Source organism: Haemaphysalis longicornis, unplaced genomic scaffold (genome assembly GCF_048455015.1).
Source record: "Haemaphysalis longicornis isolate Haplotype H1 unplaced genomic scaffold, Haemaphysalis longicornis Haplotype H1 scaffold_9, whole genome shotgun sequence".
NCBI classification, from domain to species: domain Eukaryota; kingdom Metazoa; phylum Arthropoda; class Arachnida; order Ixodida; family Ixodidae; genus Haemaphysalis; species Haemaphysalis longicornis.
In genome coordinates, this window is record NW_027526460.1 from 61,188,723 (window position 1) to 61,209,273 (window position 20,551).

Below are 20,551 nucleotides of genomic sequence, written 5' to 3' on the forward strand. Positions count from 1 at the left end.
AAGAGCTATGTAAGAACTGTAAAACACTGGTTATACGCGGAACTGCGAAGTACACATGGGGAATATTACAGATACGAAGGAATGAAAATTTAGTTCAAGCAGTAAAAAAAAGTGTGTACGGTAAACTTACGAAAAGGGTCGGAGAGAAGTTAAAAATAGGATTAATTACATCAATGACAATAAAAAAAATTGGCTCCAATCGACGCTGCGAAGGTGGTTGAAATAAATGACACCCACAACAACTGCCCATGCAACATCCCTTGAATTCACACACGTGGCTCCACAAAGAGCGAAACAAGAGATACTGCCAGCCGTTACCTGGAATTCGCGGGGGTGGCGTCCCGAAAGCAGCAGCAGCGTCGGCCACGCCCGTGCCAGAGTGGCGCACGCCTCCGCTGTAGCCCGGCCGTGAGTCGAGAGAAGGAAAACGGAAAGGAGCGTCTTTCAAAGGGTGAGACTGCAGAACCTAGCCATCACCGTGCGACACAAGCACAGACACCGAAACACTTCGGCATGTGAGCTTAGTGATTCCCAGTTATACCGATTTAAACAAGTTGTTTTAGTAAGTTTGAGAATTGAAAAAAAGCTGAGGGAACGTTTATTATCGATATTTATTAGAACCATTTGCTACTTTCGCCTTTCGTAATACCTCTTAAAACACAACCAAATTAGTGTACATCAATTTAGAAAACGGAGCCCCATTAGTGGCAAGCAGGGCTCAAAAGGTAGCGTTTCTCTAGCGACCAGGTGTCTGTATGTGATTTGTACATTTTGTTTTCCCGCCCTGCAAACCAATCATTAACGTATGTTCGCCGTACGAGAACTTAATTCCGTCGGATATTAGTTACCCTTGAGGTGCTGTCGAACAAGTTTATCAGGCTGCGCGGAGGCAGTGCGCAATGGACGCGAAGTTGCGCCAAAACAGGCACAAAACAACCGTCGCTAAAGCAGACGACAAAGCCGTACCGCCGCCGCCGCCGGCGGCGGCGAGCAGGTACTTCCACAAGGGGAACGCTGGGTAAATTTGCCGCACCATCTAGTGTGCTCCGTGAGTGAAATCCTCCCCTCACTCCCTCCTGGCGCCGCCTCCGCCGCGTTGGGAGTTTGTTGTCCCGCACGCCACGAAAGCACCGTTGGCTGGTAGAGCTACAAACTTTGCTTAAAAATTCATCAACAACAGTGCTATTACCAGCCGTATGCAAAAATTGAACCGATTATACTTGGTGAGGTGCGAAACGCAGCTACCATGCAACATGCGCGGTGGCCAACGGCAGCTTAACATGCCCTGTTATGTACAGGACTCTACTCCTGGGCTTCTGCAACGATGCTAAGCATGATACCGATTAGTTTTAGACTGTATACTGCTGTTATGTATTTCAAGAACATCGAAGTATTTCTGACTTGATCGAAAAAAAAATTTCACCATCTTCCCGTAGGGGAACCCTGAGTAAAATGGGAAGCAGCCATGGGGTCGACTCAAATTCCCATAAGTTTTCAGTTCGATAGCGGCGTTGCGGGAGGAGAATGAGGAAAACGGAGCGCGCGCGTGCGTCATTTATAGCGCGGAGCTACAGTGGCGCCACCAGCGGAGTATACAGGGGCTACCGTCGCGTCTCTAACCTTAAGCTGCTTCGCATAAGCGTGCGCGGAGCCGCAGGTGTTGCCATTCGTTGCGCAATCCAGGATAGGAGCTTCGGAGAGGAGAGGAGCGTCGGAGAGAAGGAGAGGAATACCGGAGAGGAGATGAGCGTCGGAGAGAAGGAGAGGAATACCGGAGAGGAGAGGAGCGTCGGAGAGGATGGGTGAAATGCCGGAGAGGAGAGGAATGCTGAGGAAAAAATGCTGACGTACAGGAACCATCAGAAGTAATTGGAGCACGGACGCTGTGGCCGAAGCGCGTAGGAGCGCCGTGCAGCTGCACCGGCGGCAAACGCAAGGACGAGAACACGCATGCGCGCCAGCCGACGGCGATAGCCCACCTACACATCTAAAAACACTTGTTTTAACGTGGCTTCGAGAATTCTTCGCAGCATGCCGGTCTCCGCGATGGCACTAATAGCAGAGACATATCTGACAACGTCGTTGGCACGCTTTCAGCGCACGCCAGCTGCTGGAAAAGCGGCGCTCTCACAGTTATCTGCAGTGACCATTTCTTTTTCTTCAAATATTTTTAGGGGTGTAAGCTGTCAGCGCCATCGCCGAGATCAGTATGATGCGAAGAAATCTCGGAGCCAGGCACCGGACACTAAAGTTTGACCGCAACTGCAGCGGCGCCTCTCGCCGCCGCTTAGCAACTTTGGGTAGGTGGATGTCCCGACCGGCCGTTCAGCGCACGTGAAAATACGCGCGCTGCGTGCGGTTTGACGCTGTGTCACCGGAGTTTTTTGAAGAAGCATAGTTATAATGGCAAGTTGCAGTGTCCGAAAGGATCAAAACCCTGCACGAAAGAATTTGTCGCAGCGCCGCTACTGCTGCGTGAAGGATTGCCACAATCGCGAAGGGCAGGCTGGCATCGATTTGTACAGATTTCCCGGGCAGCCGTGGGCGAAGGAGCGTCACAAGAAATGGGTTTCTGCAGTTCTAATAGTCAAGCAAGTAAGATAGCCATGGCGTTTTGTGTCAGTAGAAGGAGTAAAATCGTGAGCACGATTACCGTTTATGTGCAGCGCAGACGCGAAGGGCCGTAAAACTAAAACGTTTGCTTTCAGTGTTTTATACACATCGCTTACTGCGATATTTGTGAATCTCATAGTGGGGTTTTTGCATAACACAAGGTATTAAGGTTTCCGCCACTGTTTTTTACAGCAGTAACCTTTTTATAGCGAAATTCACGGCAACGAATGGAGGCCAAAAGGCGGCACAAAAATATGCTCACAGAACTTCGGGGGTGGTGCCGAAAGCATTGTCAAGACGCATCCCACCTACCGCCCTACTTTGTTCCTTTGTTCCCCGAAGTGTACAGAGTTCGGACTCGCACTCCAAGCGAGAGCGTGGCAAGATATCAAAGGCAAGATGGCATTCACACGCATTTTTTGACTCCTTCAATGCGTTTTGCGTACTCTGAAAGTTGAGGTTATTATTTTTTAACCAAAGTAGGAGGAAATACTTTTATGGACCTGAACGGCCTGAAAAAATTGTGTCAAAATTAGCCGCTAAGACTGCTCTAACATTAGTCACAAGAAAGAAGCCGAAACTAAACGTAATCTTCGTAAACAACCCGCCGCTCGATCCTCTGTATCAGCAGATTTTCCACTGGGTGGAGCTGGGTTTTGGTTACTTTGTCATGGGCTAATAGAGTTTAGAATGCCTTGTTAATCAACGACAACACCAACTGAGCTGAAGAGATGCCACAGAAAAAGTAACTGTAGTGTGGTGGCGCGCGAACAGGACAAACAACACAAACTCGTCCCTGTCGTGAACTGTCCCTGTCCCTGTCGTCCCTGACGTGAACAAACTCGTCCCAGCAGTTGTACATGCTGTAGTCACTTTATTAGGCCGTGATACACGAAAATATTGGTACTGACCTAGAAGGAAGCGATGTAGATACGGTCCCTTGCTGAGAATGGCACTTCGCAACAATGTCTGCACCGCCAATTTCTTTCACGGCGTACGCGTTCCCGGCAACGTACAATTGCTGTCCCATCTCGCGCATGCGAGGCCGAAACTTGTCGTCCAGCCACGGAATTGCCCCTGAATTGCCCCGAAACCGCACAGAAGCACTTGACTCACGGGGAAAATATTCGCTGGAACAGCTTTCCAGCAGCAAAAAACCTTTGAAAAGCAGTTGCAAAACCGCAAAAACAAACAACCAAGAGGTGTCGAACATACGAACGCGCGGCCGCCGTCTGGCTCTCTCCGACCCAAAGCTTTTTCAAGCTACCGTGGGGCGGCGCTTCTACTTATTCGTCGCGCCCTCTGAGCAGTGACCGGTCCCTGCCAGGCGCGCATGCGTGTTCTCGTCCTTTCGTTTGCCGCCGGTACAGCTACACGGCACTCCTATGTGGTTCGGCCTAAGGCCTCTAAAACTACTAACGTAGCGCCATTCTGTGATCTCGCCGCCTTTCACCCTCACCCGCGCTCCTTCCCTACTCCGTGTTTTGCTATTTTCTTTTTCTCCGGCCAGCGCCTCGCGCCATTGGCCAACAAAAAAGTCACATGGCAGCTCTGCCGTTTTTTTTCTTCTGCCTCCGCAGCCGGGTCGGCTCGCAGGTTGGGACATTGCGCAACCCTCCCGGTGCGGCGCCATGTTTGGCTGCGCTGCTTCAGTGCCGGCCTTAACGTAGGCGCCTGCAAAAAGCAATGTCGCATTGGTGTTTCTTTATGTTGCTTCGCGGTGCCGATGTGTTGTGCCAATTAGGCAGCGCGAATAGGGTCAGCGATGGCAAAACACTTCGTTATTCCGCCCGTAAACGCGACGCAGAAATGAGAAAAGTTTGTTTGCATAGATTTTAACGGGAATACTTCAAGCCGACACTATCATCAGTCCTTTGCGAGATAAGTTTGGGAATGCTTGTCCTCGCTTTGTTAAATTCTGCGCACGCTTGAGCGGTCACTTAAGAAGAAATGCTTATTCCCTCCGTGACCGTCATCCACCCTTTATTCTGAGTAGGCATTGCGTGCAGCGGCGAGTTCGTCACGTCGTAAGCTTTTCTTTCTATAAAATGCCGTGTATTTTTCATGTGTGCGCTTAACTCCCACCATAATTATCAGAGGCGTAGCATGTCCAGTCGGTTGTCGTATGGTTTTCGTGACGCGAGAATTGTTCACCTGAATTAGCCCTTGTTTAGGGCGACGGCAGCTTGCGTCTGGCCATGTGACTTGTGCGTTCCGAGTGCGTGTAAGCTCTTTGTGGCCTAATGTCATGTTTTGTGTGTACGTGACCTGGGGAGTATTAAAATCCCGTTGTTATGATATTGGAGCGATTTGCTGCCTAATATATGCTTGGTCAGTGCGGCGCAAATTGAGGCTGTAAAGAGAAAACAAATTTGCGGCTAGGTAAAACAAAAACGGCAAATCACTCTAAACTGTGCAGAGTTAAGGTAGGCTGTATGTCGGTAGCAAGTGCGGGCGCAGACTGATTGCCACTCATGATTCACAGCTATCGTAAGAAAGGCGAATGCAAGGACGCCAGCGCAGCGCTCGAACGACGGCATCTGCGAATTAAGCGCTCTTTATACTGCCACGAACCGTGCGCAAGCCCTCTGTGCAGTGATTCAGGACTACAGCCACGCGAATGCAAGAAAGGAATTACCGTAACAGAGCAGTTCCAAATGTTCATGTTCAAACCTTTCGCTTTCACGAACTATCTTGGGATGTTACAAGCATGCCGCAGACGTAAACAAACAGCGCGTTGTGCGAATGCGTGCGTGGCATCTACCCCACACAAAATCCCTTTGTAGACAAAACAACCTCGCTTAGTGCGTGTTGGTGAAATAGGACTGTAGAAATCTATATAAATACCGCCAAACAGCGATTTAGCGCAAAAACCAGAGCAAACTGCAAGAAAAGAAAAACTACCGAAAGCGGCCCGTAGCGTTGCGAGGGCGTCTGCTCTGGAGAAGCCAACAAAAATGGCGGCACCGCCGCCGAGTTCAAGGGCGCGCGGCGCCGTGGGTGAGGGCAAAGAAAAAATTTGCCGCTCCTTTCGTTGCAAATGTCGACAAAAGACGATAGTATTTATCGCCTTTGGCCAAATAAATGCCTCCCTTCGTTTTCCCGCTCGCCTCTCATGTTGTACCTTTTGCGTCGCGCTCCTCCCAAGATAAAGACTCCGAAGGTTTCTTAAATCATTTAAAATTTACCGCGTTCCTCTGCTCCAGGATGGGTGTTAACGCTGCCGTACGGTGGAGACGCGCGTGAATAGAGGCGCCCTACTACAATGTTAATAGAACCACGTTGTCATACTCCATGTGCGTTCCAAGCAGAACGTGGAACCTACCTAGTGGAACCTTGCGAAACTGTTGCCGGTTGATTTCTTAAAATGGCCCCAGAAGCTATAGTGGCGCGGGCGACAGCCGGTGACGGCGGAGTGAATATTTTTTCTCCAGTTGATGAAGTATTTACTTTCGCAAAAATCAAGCATGTATGATTTTGATATAGGAAAGCTGCAAATATCACTTCTATATTAATTTGTTGTCTTATAATTGAGTAATGTCTTCTTCTTCTTTAACAATGTTGACAAGTACACCGCACTTAGACGGGTAGAGTTGCTGTGACTATATAAGACTATTGCGCAGGCCTTGATTTACTTTTGCCGGGTGGCTGAATCGAGTCACAGACCGACAGACAGACCGAAATTTCTGGGTTTAAGTAGCCCAAATAAGACTATCTTCTTTAAAAAAGGGAGAGCGGCGGAGTAAGAGGGAGCGGTTGGCTCTACCTTAGTAATTTTAGGGACCTTAGTTGGGGCACAGCTCCCGTGCTCCAATTACTTCTGCCGGCACCTGTACTTTAATTATAAGGGCTGTAATTGCGAGAACATTAAAAAAATAAATGCTATTTCTTTCTGATATCTGTATTTAAGTTTAAGTCGGTAACCCAACTTGGTAACCTGGAGTACGCATGCAAAAGTGGTGCGCTTTGTCGGAGCTAAAGGGAACCCTCATTCCGACGCCACGTAAACGGGTAGCGCCGGTTGCTGATACGCCTGATACACGTGCGTTTCCTCGTGTCATGCTGACTCGCTGCTTGCCTCGTGCTATTTGATCGCACGTAATGACGGATGAATGGTGCGAGGACGTGTTTTTGTTGCCCCGGATCTTGCACGGGTTTAAGGAGGCAGATTATGTGACCAAAACTCAATCGCATGAGACCACGATCGAGTTACCAGTTAGCCTGTCGAATCGAAGAAATATTGTTTGGTAAAGTGTTGTGAACAACCTCGAGCTGTCCTGGTGTTAAGTGGGCGGTTCCCTTTCATAGCAATCAGTCATGGCTTACGTGCTAGTTCATCATCAAGAATGAAGTGTAATGACACTTGAAAAAATGAATTGACTTGCTGATTGTTCACGGGAAAAAAACGAGTCTCTTTAACCTGTTTTTTTCCCTGAAAATTTGTGCTAGATTGTAATCGCAAATACGATATGATAGGCTCATGCATTGTAACTTGTAAAATAAAATCTCATAAAATACAGCGGCAGTATGACAGTGGTCACCACAACAAACAACACCGTCGAAAAAACATGGTCGAACATGATCAAACATCGTCAAATATAACCCTGCCTCCTCCCTTTCGCAGTACCTCTCCAGCCTCACACTGAAACCGTTATTGAAAAATGATTTATTGCTATAATCGATGACATAAACCATTCAAACTTACCTACATAAAAACGTAGCCAAATTGCGCTTTTTTTTCCTGTTTTTATTTTAGCTGAACGGCATCTTTGCGCAGCGTTTTTTTTAGTTCTCGGGACGTTTTCTGCACTGTTGTCTAGTTTCACCGGATAATTGGCTTTAATGGCAAGAACAATCCCGGGTCAAGCAATGGTTCGGTTTCGGAAAACACAAAGAGAGAGAGAGAGAGAGAAAAAGAGAGAGACAATCTTGTTAGCTCCGATCCGCAGTAGTTGCCCGCAATCACCGCTGCGTTAGCGCGAATTAACTAGGAGATCTGAGACAAGCAGGCAGTTCTTTGCTAACACGTTTCGTACCACACGGATATAATTTGTTCTTGTCTTCGTTACATCAGCGAATGTAAACCATACACTAGTCGCAGCTCATGCGATACGCATAAAGAGGAAGAAGCAACGTCCATGGTCGTTCGGCAGGTGCGATGACACAATAAATAGTACTTTTACAGAGTTCTTTTCTTTGTCTCTTAGGCATCCATGTTCCCACTTTCCGTGCAGCATGTGCCGAGCAGTATGTGGACGTACTGGAGGACAGAAAACGCCAGATCGCCCAACAATCTTTCTAGTTAGCTGCTCCACTTTCCGAGTCAGGCCTTCAACATGGTGGCCGAGAGAGGGCAGAAGATTTCGCATACCGCCTATAGCGTTGACAGTAAATGCATGGCGGACGGGTTAACCAGCGCTGTTAGCCAAAGGTAGGTTTGTGGTTTCAAGCTCTTCGTTGAGTCACCCCCCCCCCCGGTTAATCCGTGTAATACCTAAATCATGTGTGTACACCGTCGTAGAATTTTGGGTCTATGATGCGGTTGTTTCGATGGCAAAGTCACGGTTCGGGTGCCGAAAGAGGGTTTTTGCTATATTGTCTGGTCTGTCATCCTCATCACCCCCAGCCTATCTACGCCCACTGCAGGGCAAAGGCCTCTTCCATTAGTCTCCAATTACCCCGGTCCTTAGTTAACTGCGCCCAATGAATCCGAGAAAACTTCTTGATCTCATCTGCCCATCTAACTTTCGGCCGCCCCCTGCAACGCTTGCCTCCTCTACGGATCCACTCTGTTACCCTTAAGGACCAACGGTTATCTTGCCTTCGCATTACATGACCCCCCCCCCCCCCACGTCCATTTCTTCTTCTTAATTTTTACTAATATGTCCTTAACATCCATTTGTTCCCTGACCCACTCCGCTCTCTCCTTCTCCCTTAATGTTACACCTATCATCTTCCGTTTCATTGCCCGCTGAGTCGTTCTCAATTTAGGTTGAACCCTCTTAGTGGGCCTCCAAGACCCCGTAGGTCAGTAGCGGTAAGATGCCGCTGTCATACACTTTCTTCTTCAGAGACAATGGTAGGCTGCCATCCATTATCTGAGAATGTCTGCCGCATGCACTCCACCCCATTCTTATCCTTCTAATTATCTCTGCCTCATGGTTGGGATCCGGGGTCACAACTTGGCCCAAGTAGATACATTCGCTTACCACTTCCACTGCCTCGCTACCTATCTCAAATCGATGTGCTGTCCCGAGGTTATTGATCATTACTTTGGTTTTCTGCATAATAATTTTCAGGCCCACGGTTCTCCTCTGTTTGTCCAGTGCGGAAAGCATGCTTTCCTCTTCGTCCCGTGAGTTACGTAGCGTTACTAAGACAACGTTATCAGCAAATCTAAGGTTACTGAGGTATTCTCCATTAACCCCTACTGCCGCCTGTTCCCAATCCAGCGTTCTGTATAGTTCTTGTAAACATGCTGTGAATAACATTGGAGAGATTGTGTCTCCTTGTCTGACGCCCTTCCTTATAGGTATTTTACTGCTCTCCTTATGGGGGATCATGGTAGCTGTGGACCCAGTAGTAGCTGTAGTAGCTGTCTTGTCTGTAGTAGACTGTTACCTACAAGAGACCAGCTGCTACAGAGAAGATTGCATACTTATACCTGATTCTCAGATCCCGATACTGGAACCCTGATACTAGAATGGCTTTTCAGCCTCATGTTGAACTCTTGATACTAGGTACAAGAATCCTGATTTGTTAGTGCCATGAGGGATCCTTGCACTAAAACGGCTATATAACCACGTAGCTCACGTCGGGGGGCGTAGACAGGGGGGGGGGGTTGGTGCAGCGCCCCCCACCCACTAACTGTTCTTAGCACCGCATCCATCCCTCGGATTGCGTTCTCCTTTTTTATTGCCTGTAGTATTTACGCACCGAAGTGATATACCATAACGTCAAAACAACAATAACAACAGTTCATTACAGCCAAACAAGGATTAAAATGTTGTTGGGGTGTAGGACCTCTTGCTGTTTTTTACCGGCAGCGTATAACACGCCCCCGGATACTATTTCTGGCTACGTGACTGCACACGTCGCAAAACCACGACCTCCTCAACTGCAGTGGAGGGCTGAGTATTGCAAACCTTCGCATGCGGAGCCGCTCTGCTGAAAAAAAAAATCTACAGACTATGCATCGATACGCCTCTATCGCTGCTGGTTTAGGCCCGTCCTTTTTTAAGGCACAAGACCAGCCCAACGGTTGGTTGAAAAAATGATCGTGCGTCCTCATACACAGGAGACAGTACCTTCGTATGCTGCAGTGGAAGTCCGCCAGTTTACTGACAGGTATGAAGGGTACTTCAAGCTCGTGAGCCCGGATCATGAAGGAGCTGATAATCAATTGTCCGTCCAAGCATTGTTAGCAGGCTGATGATACTGCATCAGTATTTCGGTCACTTGAGCCAGCTGATGATGCAGAAATTCCTCGATTTGAGGCGTAACCTCCCGCTGTGATAATTGCATTTGGTTCCATTGCCACATGGCTCCTATTTGCGTAGCATGGGTGTCACGCCGAGTTGTAACAAGTTGCGTTAAACCTGTTCTACACGGCAACTTTCTATTGGCAGTTGAACGCTCACCGTCAAATGCGCACTATGTATTTACAAGGGGGCACTCGATAGACAATTGGTTCAAAGGCCTTCGGAAGGCCTTTCAAACGGTGGTGTAGCAGAGGTATTAGTCGGAGTAAATGTTCAGTCGAATCAGCGTGTATAAACGAAGACCCGCTGAAGAAAATGCAGGACGGCCGCTGTTTTAACAACAGAAATTTAGAAAGTGAGGGTTAAGTTGTATGTATACGCTGCCCGAAAAAACGCCAAACGAGAAGAGAAAAAAATTCACTGAGCAGGATCGAACTAAATTGAATGACGACGAGAAAACAAGAAAACTTGGTACAACTGCCATACAATAATGAATACTGCATATGCGCGATTTCAGTTGGGAGCCGAGACAGGTTTCTCGCAAACACACGTGTTATCTGTCATAGTATAAAATGCTTTCATCAATTCACGAGCGATCTGCTGTCTGTGTTTGAACAAACCGTCAATGTCCTGAACTGTCGGCACGCTTTGTCGCTTCAGATTTTGGAAGGCGACGGTTCGGCCTGTCTGTCATAAACGTGTTGTAAATGTGGTGGTGAACAAATATTTACACATAAAGAGAATTTATTTTAAACCACATATCAGCCAGCAGCGACTAGTGGTAACAGCGCTCCCATAGAAAGCGAAAACACCCAATCAGTTTCTATGTACACCGGGCAGTCAACACTTCGCACGACAAATGTCTATGGTGGTGAAACAACCTACTCCGAAATCTATCCATAAAAACTTCACATGTGTTCACAGAAAGAGTTCAGAAACCCATTGAAAGTCAATACGGCACAATAGAGATGCACAGGATGTTGTTCCTGGCCACGGTGAAACGCGTGGACCAGCGTAAAAGGAAGGCTTCTTTGCCTAGAACTGTCATCTCAATTTCCAAGTGACTCATAAGGATTGACAGCACACACTACACCAGTGGAAACATCGCCCGTTGCGGTCGGGCGTGAAGACAGTCGTCACCACGATTTCGCCACAATACAAAAGCCCCAGACGTTTTGTTAAAAAAGAAACAGAAGATCACACCTCCATTCTCCGAAACGACCAACGTAGCAGCCAAAGAAGACACGTGTGTTAACCGTGACAGTGTATGTCTCCACCCAAATGAGATTGCATATATGCATGGTTCATGATTGTATTGTAGTTTTATCAAATTTGTTCAGTTGAGTTTTATCTGCGCAGTGCCTTTAATGCGTTGCCGTATTTTTCTATTTCATTGTTTTTGTATATGCGTAAACACAACCCCGTTCCTAATAAATTTTAGTCGTTAGGCAAGTGGCTGGCTTGTGTTTCCTTCCTTATCTCTTCGTTTCTGTATGCTGGTCCTACTCACGTGTGTGTGTTTTGTGGGGGAGCATAGACTCGCGATTTTTTTTGGAAATATTTGTAGAACATGCTTGAGGCTGTTAATATAGTCGAAGTCTTTGTTTTAGTTTGGCTGTTCCTGTCAGTTTTGGACATAAAAACCAATAGGCCGGAAGCCTTACGTGCCCCATTCTACGAAAAGCCATCGTTGGTTGATTGATGGCGGGGTTTAACGCGCTGACGTTACTCAGGTGATGAGGTGCGCTGACTTGGAGGTCTCCGCCTCCACTACGGTGGAGCCGTCCACTTCGACCACCCAGGATCTTTAACGTGCGCCGAAATCTCGAACACCGGGGGTTTTGCTTTTCACCTTCATCAGGAAAGCGGCCGCCGCAACCGGCAATCGAATCCGCGCCCTTGGGCTCAGGTCCACAATGCCTTAGCCACTGATCCACCGCGGGGGGTTAAGCCCTCGTTGGTGCTCTCCGGTAACGAAAATGGTGCCCCATGTAAAGAGTGTAGACGGCCGATGAGGCGGATGCGGCCGAGCCCACATTTATTGCGGTTGCATTGGCTGTGCCATGGACAGGACGCGTAGAACGAGAGTGCCGTTCCAGTCCGGGTGCCGAGTGTCGCGTGTCCTCCGAGCCCGCTGGCCAATCTGCTGATGATGATGGTGGAGCTTACGAAGATGATGATGGTGGCGCTACAGGGCTCCCCCCCCCCCTAGCACGGAGCGCGATAGAGAAAACTGATCTTGGTGTTGTTTTGTGCAGCACTGTAAGTTAAAGCAGGGGGGGGGTGGTAGTAGGAGAATCACTTATCGCAGTTCACACTCACAGGCACATGTAATGTTTGTCCGTAGCCAGAGAGAGTCCGTGGGCAGTCAGTGGTTTAGGGTCCGGGGTTGAGTAAATGGCATGGTCCTGGTCGTCGGCGAGGTAGCGTCCGGGTAAGGGGCAACCTCTGGTGGTCGAGGCTGGGAGTGCGGCCGTGGACGCGTTGCGGGGTGCGAAGTGGCTGAGCGTGGTGCAGCAGAATGACGACCGGAGTGAGGGGTTGACTGTGCCCCGGTGTGGGCTCTGTGGCTTCGTCGCTGTCTGGGCTGCTTTCGCAACCGCGGTGGGAGGTGGCAGAGCGGAGCCTTGCATTGATGAGCTGCGCTTGAACTCCAATGATGTCGGATCCCCATCCTGCAAGCTGGTTTCGTTTGTTTGATTTGTCGACAGACGGCTGCGCTCCGGTTACTGCGTCTACCTAACACTGTCCTGGAGCAGGGAATCGGTCGACGTCTGGGGACCAGCTTTTGACGCGTCTCTTGATTGCATGGGGTCATGGGATACCTCTTTCGGCGACGGTTGTTTGGAGGGGCGTCCCGCAATCTTTGCTCCGGTATCGCCATCGAAGCCAGGGTGTGAAGATCGTCAAGAGCAAGCTGATGTGCTTCGAAGGTAGCTTCGACTCCCGGAGTCCTCGATCTGTCATTGGCTGCTGGAGGCTGTTCCACCTGAGGCGAGGAAGAAAGCTGTCGTACACCGGGAGTAGAGCGCTCATAAAGATCGCTCTCAATCGTGCCGTGCAGAGCAGTTTCGCAGCCACGAGCGGCTAAGCAGTCGACACTTGCTGGGTGCCGTGAAGCCGACGCAACAACCTGTGGCGCTGCGGCGTGGTGTTGCGCAGATTCCACTAAGCTAAAGGCTGACTCTGTAGTGCAGCCAGGCGTAGCCGGCGCTGGCGTTTCCTGGAAAGGCGAGACTGAACACTGCGGCGAAGTTGTATGCACAGTTGGCGTTGGAAGGTGTGGTGGTGTAGAGGATGGCGTCGGCATCGGCGTGACGCAGGTGGTCATGTCATCACAGCCATCACTGTAGTATTGAGATATGCTGTCTGAGACGCCATAGTGCTTCAGAACAGCCTTCTTCAAGTCGTCGTAGGTCTGTGGGCCAGATGGCGGGAGCCGGAGCTCCGCTAGGAGCTCGTCAGGTAGCCGTGTCGCTGCGAGGTGGTAGCGCAGCGGTTGGCTCCTTACGTTGTTGATGAAAAAATGGCTCTCGAGCTGAACAAACCATATGTCGCAGCGAGGGGTGTAGAAGTGGGGAAGACCGCTGAGGTCTGGGAGCTCGAGATACGCGCCCATGATCGCAGACCCGTCACCTTGTGAGGGTCCGGGTGCATGGGCCGAGGTCGGTGTCGGAGGAGGACTGGTGGTGGTAACGGCTGCAGGTTCTGTTGGGACTGTCGTATGCCGGGTTTTCATGCCGTAGTGGTTGAGGACAGCGTCTTTTAAGTCGTCATACGCACTGGAGCCTGGGGTCGGCAGCTGGATCTGCTCAATGAGGTCAGCAGGTAGCTTCTGTAATGTTACGAGGTACCTGATTTCTGGGGAGCAGATGTCATGTACATAAAAATGGCTCTCCAGGATGACGAACCATGCAGCGTGGTTTATGATGGAGTCAAACGGAATGAGCAAGGGAAGGTCTGGGAGGGCGATGGACGTTCGTACCGTGCCGTCGTCCGCGTTGTGGCTGGGGAAGCAGTGGTGCGAAGCCATGGCGAAGCCGCTTGTCCAGGTCACCAAATTGTAGACGGCCGATGAGGCGGATGCGGCCGAGCCCACATTTATTGCGGTTGCATTGGCTGTGCCATGGACAGGACGCGTAGAACGAGAGTGCCGTTCCAGTCCGGGTGCCGAGTGTCGCGTGTCCTCCGAGCCCGCTGGCCAATCTGCTGATGATGATGGTGGAGCTTACGAAGATGATGATGGTGGCGCTACAAGAGTAAATAAAAACGTGTGATCCTATGGGATTTGCACGCGGGTCTTCACAGTAGAAGCCCTCTGCGACACTAATGCGCTATCTTGGTGAAACACAGCTGTAATCGTTGAAGTTGTTCCTGTTTTCGTTGGACGTACCCGCGGGGGATTGGCCAGGAATGGGTAGCCTTGAAAGTTTATTATGCCCGCCACACAAAATTGCTAGACCTATGAATTAGAAACGAACATTTTGCAGAATAGTGAGCGCCCTGTGTCACCTGGAAGTGATGCCATGCAAAAAAAGGTGGACCAAAGCCACTCAGAACCCTTATTTAGAACGTCGTAGAGTAGTGCGTGCCCAGTGACACTTGAATGTAATGGCACGCCAGAAGAGCAGCTGGACCCTATTCGCGCAAAACTGATTATAGGACAGCGTTGGCGTGTGCTATTCCGCTTGCGGACGGTTCTCCTGGATATGAAAGGACGACGACGTTGAGTGCAGTCGGGATCTGCTTCGGCTCCATGAAAACAAATACAGGGATGCTTGCACTCACGCGGAAGACTTGAATGGCGACGCTGTTGTAGGTGAGCACTCCCCTACAGACAGTAAAGTTTCAGTACATTGTTTCTTTGCATAGCTTCGGTGATAGAAATCGTCGTCGTATGCATTGGAGAGGTCGTCATCTTCGCGGCGAGTGGTAGATGCAAAGTCATCCTCAGCATTGTAGACTTCCACCAGCTCAACCGCCGAAACTTGCACTAATTTGCACAAGGCTTGAATGGTAGCGAAGCCGCAGGAATTCTTTATACGTGAGCACTAAAGGGCACATCAGCACGCATTTGTACAAGTTTGAAATTGTTTATTTACATGTTTCGTCGTAGCTTCGCAATGTGCTAACCGCAGTAGTTGTCATGCGCCTCGATATCGTCGTGTTCCTCAGGCCAAGCGTTAAATGCGTCGTGGCGCTTGATGACCACGATGGAGTTCTTTTTTTGTTAAACCCACTGCACGAGCCGGGGACTCTGGGGTCGCCGGAAGTAATGCGCTCCCGAGCGCTCGGCATTTTCTTGGTATTTTTTTTCTGCAACGGTGTACTTACGGATTGTACAACAGCTCCACTAATAAAAATGAACCGAACATACTTCGAAGCATGCAGTCCAAATTTTTATTCTGGGAGTGCAATTGCCGCATTTTTAAACATACGAAAGGGGGCATCCAGCAATACGTACCCCCTTAAACAATGCCCCTTCCCCCACATCATATCTCTGCAAAAAAGAATCACTTGGCCGAAATTTGCCGATATGCAACATGGTCGATGGAGAACGGCAGGAACGTACGTAGCCTTATCAGAAGAAACAACACAACGGTCCAAAATGAACTGTCCACAAATACGCACGCCCACATTCTCACTGAGCTAGTGCATCAGAAAACAGACACGACTGTAGTTGTCTTTAATATCTAATGCCACCCGAAAAGCAAGGGTTAAGGTTTAGCCGACAATCTTCTGCAACCAAAGCCGTTAGCAGGCTCGAACTCAGTTACCATAGTCTGGGACTTTAATGCACACATCGGGCATGGGGTAACAGGTACCAAGAAAAACTAGGCAGGGAGATTTCAGAAATCATGAACGAAAGGAACCTCGCTCTTGTTACCGATTCCAATGTGCCAACGCAGATCGGCAAGAGCGTAACACGAGATACATGCCCAGACCTCACCCTTACCGCTAGTTCCCCGCGGAGAATACGTTAGGAAGCGATCACATGATCATTAAGAAAACAGTCCAGGATCCTTAAACTAGAAGACAGCTTGGACAGGTAAAATTAACAAACTCGAATGCGGTCCGAACGAAACCAAGCAATGACCGGCACGCGCCAATAGCTGATATACGAAGAAGGGTACAAGGGTACAAGTCATTTCTAGCGATTTAATCTAATACACAGAGATAACCTAAAAGTCCAACTAAATCCCAGCAGTGCATAACACCTTATTCAATCTCTTGGAGGCCAGGCGGAGTCTACTCCTAAGATAGATGCGACAGAGAATCAATAGAAAATTCAGAATCCGGATAGCCAATGTAAACGCAAAGAAACCTAAGTGCGCTGCGCACCTCAGCCGGCAAAACTGACTCCATACTTGTCACAGCCTAAATTAAAGTCTGAAGAACCTGCAACCTACCCAGGTACTTTAATAAACTATACCAAATCCGCGGAGAAACGAAGAAGGCCATACAGAACATTTTGAACCAATACCCAGGCTCAATAGAAAAACTCATTGAAACCTTTACAACAAAGCACTACCCTGCCTGTCCTAAAATACCTTACCCTGTATGCCTGGGTACATTTAACTCTACCCTCGACCATCCAATAACACCGGCTGAAGTGCGGGCGTCCCTAGCCAAATTCCATCAAAATACATTCCCCGGCATGAAGGTCACCAAGAAGGCACTCGCAAATCCAGAGGAAGGCTCCATCTTAGCCTTGACGGATTTTATGAATGAGTGCTGGATCTCTGCTATGCTCCCGGTCACATGTAAGGAGGCCGAGGTGAGATTGCTACCCAAGCCAGGAAAGACGCTAAAAATCGACAACATTCGCTTGATTTCCCTTACTTCACCCATCGGAAAAGTGGTGGTACACACCGTCCTCCTCCGATTACAAGCGCACATAGAAACAACTAAAAAATTGCCACACACGATGTTGGGTTCGCGCCCGCACCCCCCTACACACGACATCCTACTGCAAGTAAAGAAAATCTTATTCCAAGCGGCCACCTATACCACACCTAAACCCCTACTTCCTTAGAACGTCAAAAGCGCATTTGAGAACGTAGCCGACGCTTCCATTCTCAAATACCTGAGTGATCTCGGCATCGTGGAAAGAATATATGTATTTATTAACGACGTCCTGTCAAACTGAAAAACCATCATTAAGGTTTGAGATTTTGGGTCCGCAATGATTTCGCGGGAAAGCAGAGAAATTCCGCAAGGAGCTGTCCTGTCCACCAGATTGTTCAACATAGCCCTGATTAATCTCCCGATGGAGCTGGATGAAATCCCGGGTACTCATCATGAAACATGAGCTCACGACCTCACAATTGATTGATTGATTTGATTCATTGATTGTAGGGTTTAACGCACGACACAACGCAAGCGATGAGGCGCGCCGTAGTGGAGGGCTCCGAATTAATGTTCACCACCTGGGGATCTTGGACGTGCGCCGAAATCTTATACACACGGGCGTTTTTGCTTTTCGCCTCCATTAGAAAAGCGGCGCCGCGGCAGGGAATCTAACCCGCCTCCTCGTGCTTAACAGCGCAACAGCCCCCTAAAAAACGAACGCCATTGGAATAAATTGCGACTGCAGTAGACGACCCATTATTCAGACCGTTAAAGGCCAACTGCACTCAAAATTTCGACCGCAGGAAATCCCTGTTACTGCATAGTATGACTAAAAAGACCGCGATGTACGAAGTAAGACTCCTAAAATGTGCGTATTTGCGCCGTAAGCGACCAGCAAAAATCGACGATTTTGAAAATGAAACTGGGCAAAACGCGGCCATTACGGGCAGGCGGAAGTGACGTATCAGCCGTCGGCGCGAGCGGCCAGACGGCCTGGCGGCCCTGGACTGACGGCGCGAGCTGTGCGGACCGGCCGACGCGGCCGGCTCGGCCAGCCAGGAGGAGAGAGTGAGCGCGCGCGCGCGCGCGGGTGTGGGAGGCGCGCGGAAAAGCGAGCGCTTGTCCCGCAAACACGTCACTATTCGTGCGCTCCGACAGCAGCACACCGCATAGGCTTGATGTCGCGACGACACTCGAAAAGGAGAGAACCGTACGGTTAGCGAAGCCTCTTCGGAGCCATGAAAGCCAGGCGTACCGGCGCGAAATACGAGTTTCCCGGATTCTCCCGCTGCGAGGCAGGACGGCTGGCATGTCACTTCCGCTAAATGGCTGTTTGAGCGACACGCCGGCAGGTGCTTTATCGTCTGCAAGGGCGTTATTTTGAGTGCCTGAAACTGAATAACCACGCATTGCACAGAGCTACCGGTCGCGTCGCAGTAGTTCTCATGGTACCTACTACACATTTCGAAGGCATTTAGCCAGGGTGAAATTTGAGTGCAGTTGGCCTTTAAGGGACCGCGAAAATGTCCGAAACATCAGGCAGCCCGAAAAAGCAGATGTGCCTCGGCAAAACTCAATTTATTGCTTACTATTCAGTGAGTGGGTGGGAAAAGTGACGAAGGCGCTTCTGAACCATGCCTCGCTTCTGAGTGCCATCTTCTCAGCTTTTTGTTTGAGGAGGCCACCGGAGACGGGAAACTTGCTTGTCACTGTTGCTTTTAAGCAAACGAGGAAGGCCTCGTCTAGCCTTGGGTATGTGCCTTGGCTTAGATTTTTTATGAGGACATGTAGTAGACTATTCCGCTACCTCAAAAATGTTCTGTTTGTTTTTCATGTAGTCCGAAAATCTTTTTGGAAATTCGAAACTCTTTCACGACGTCTGCGTGGGATCGGCCTCCTACCACGAGCTTGACGATAGCCGCTTTCTTGGGCATCGGAATGGTGACATACTTGCCCCGCTTCATCGGAGCTCTCGAGGCCGATGACAGTATCGATGATGTATTCTCCGTTGTGAATTGGTGCGCTTGACTAAGCCGAGCGCCTCCTTCGGAAGGTTGTCACCGGATTTTAAACACTGACTTCGTTGAGTACGTCCTCGCAAGCGCGTTTCGCGCGAAAAACGTTCTTGCAATAAATTACAGAAACAGCGTCTTGAAGCACTGTAGCCGATTCAATCAAATGCGAGCCACAGTAGTGACAGAACGTGGTTTTAGCATTTCCGCAGAAGGACCACCAATAGGCTTACTCGTTGGGCACCGCAACATACGTGAAACGCACGGCAAACACAAAGTCGAAGCTGAAAAAATAAGTGCTTTTGCTGCCAGCGATGCTTTTGTAGAAGCGGAAGCTGCTCGGCAAGAAAGCCTTTATCCATCGTCTGAGGTTACCAGCGGCCGTAATGGCACGCAAGGCCGGTAGTGGTTTTGATTCTATAGGAGGAAAAAGGAAACGGACGAGACGATGGCGACACACCTCAGTATACGTTGTAGCCGGCCCGGCTGACGCTTCGATAGATAGAAAAATCAAAAAGCCCGTCCTAGCGTGCCTAAATTGTGAGCTGCGTAATACATCGTATCTATGAGGTCTTTCCTGGCGCCGGGAAAGAAGTCAGAATAATCAAGCATATCTTGAAAATTAGGTGCCCGAAAAATCGGTCGTTGACTGTACCCCTCAGTTTCTGCGGTGTCCAACAGCTTAAAAGCATCACATCGCCCCTTACTCCTCCCCAAAAGGGAGAAAGAGCAGGTCTTACCACAGGAAGACAAAACTCTAAAGGAAGATCGACTGTGGCTGTTTATAAGCGGGAAGAGTTCACACATTTTTAACAGCAAGTTCAGACGTAAAATCGCAGGGTCCCTTAAAAAGCTCCAAGGATGACTAGAAGGCGAAACCTTGAGTGGCGAGGCAATGATATTCACTTTGTTTACAGGGTTTTGCGTTTTTTTCGTATTAACGTTTGCCGTCGACATATCCGTCTTCCTCTTCTTGCAGAAATATTCCACCGGCAACGATCGTGTTTATTTCCATTCAAATTCACCGTGTCTTCCACAATGTTCACTTTGGTATTCAGCCTAATTAGCTTTTCTCTCTGTTCGCTTGTTTGGCTGCGATAATCCACTCCACCCAGCTGCACTCTACTGGCGTCGACGGCTACGTATCGATATTGTCGAGTTCAGGCTCCCGCAGTGAAACGACTTGTGCGTAGAGACCCGCAGTCGCCTTTGCTTTCGTAAGGGAATCTTCGATATGCGATAATTGGCTCAAGGACGCTAAAAGTTGGTTCAATAATAACACATATATTAAGCTTCACGCCTGATAAAATTAACTGGCGACTGAGAGAGACAGGGAGACACAGAGAGAACAATCTTTACTGAGACTGGCGATGTTAGCCGAGCCAAGCTGCGTGGCTTGTTACGCCAGATGAATGCAGCGAAAATGATGACTATAATGATAAAAAGGAACAAATACAATTTTTACTGTTTAAAAAGTCTTATCAACACATGCGTCTTTTATGTAGGCCTATAAGCCGTGGGACGACAGGCGCGTTTGAAGGAATTCGAGGGACGTAATACGCCCCTAAGTTCTAGTCGTATGGAGTGCGGCCG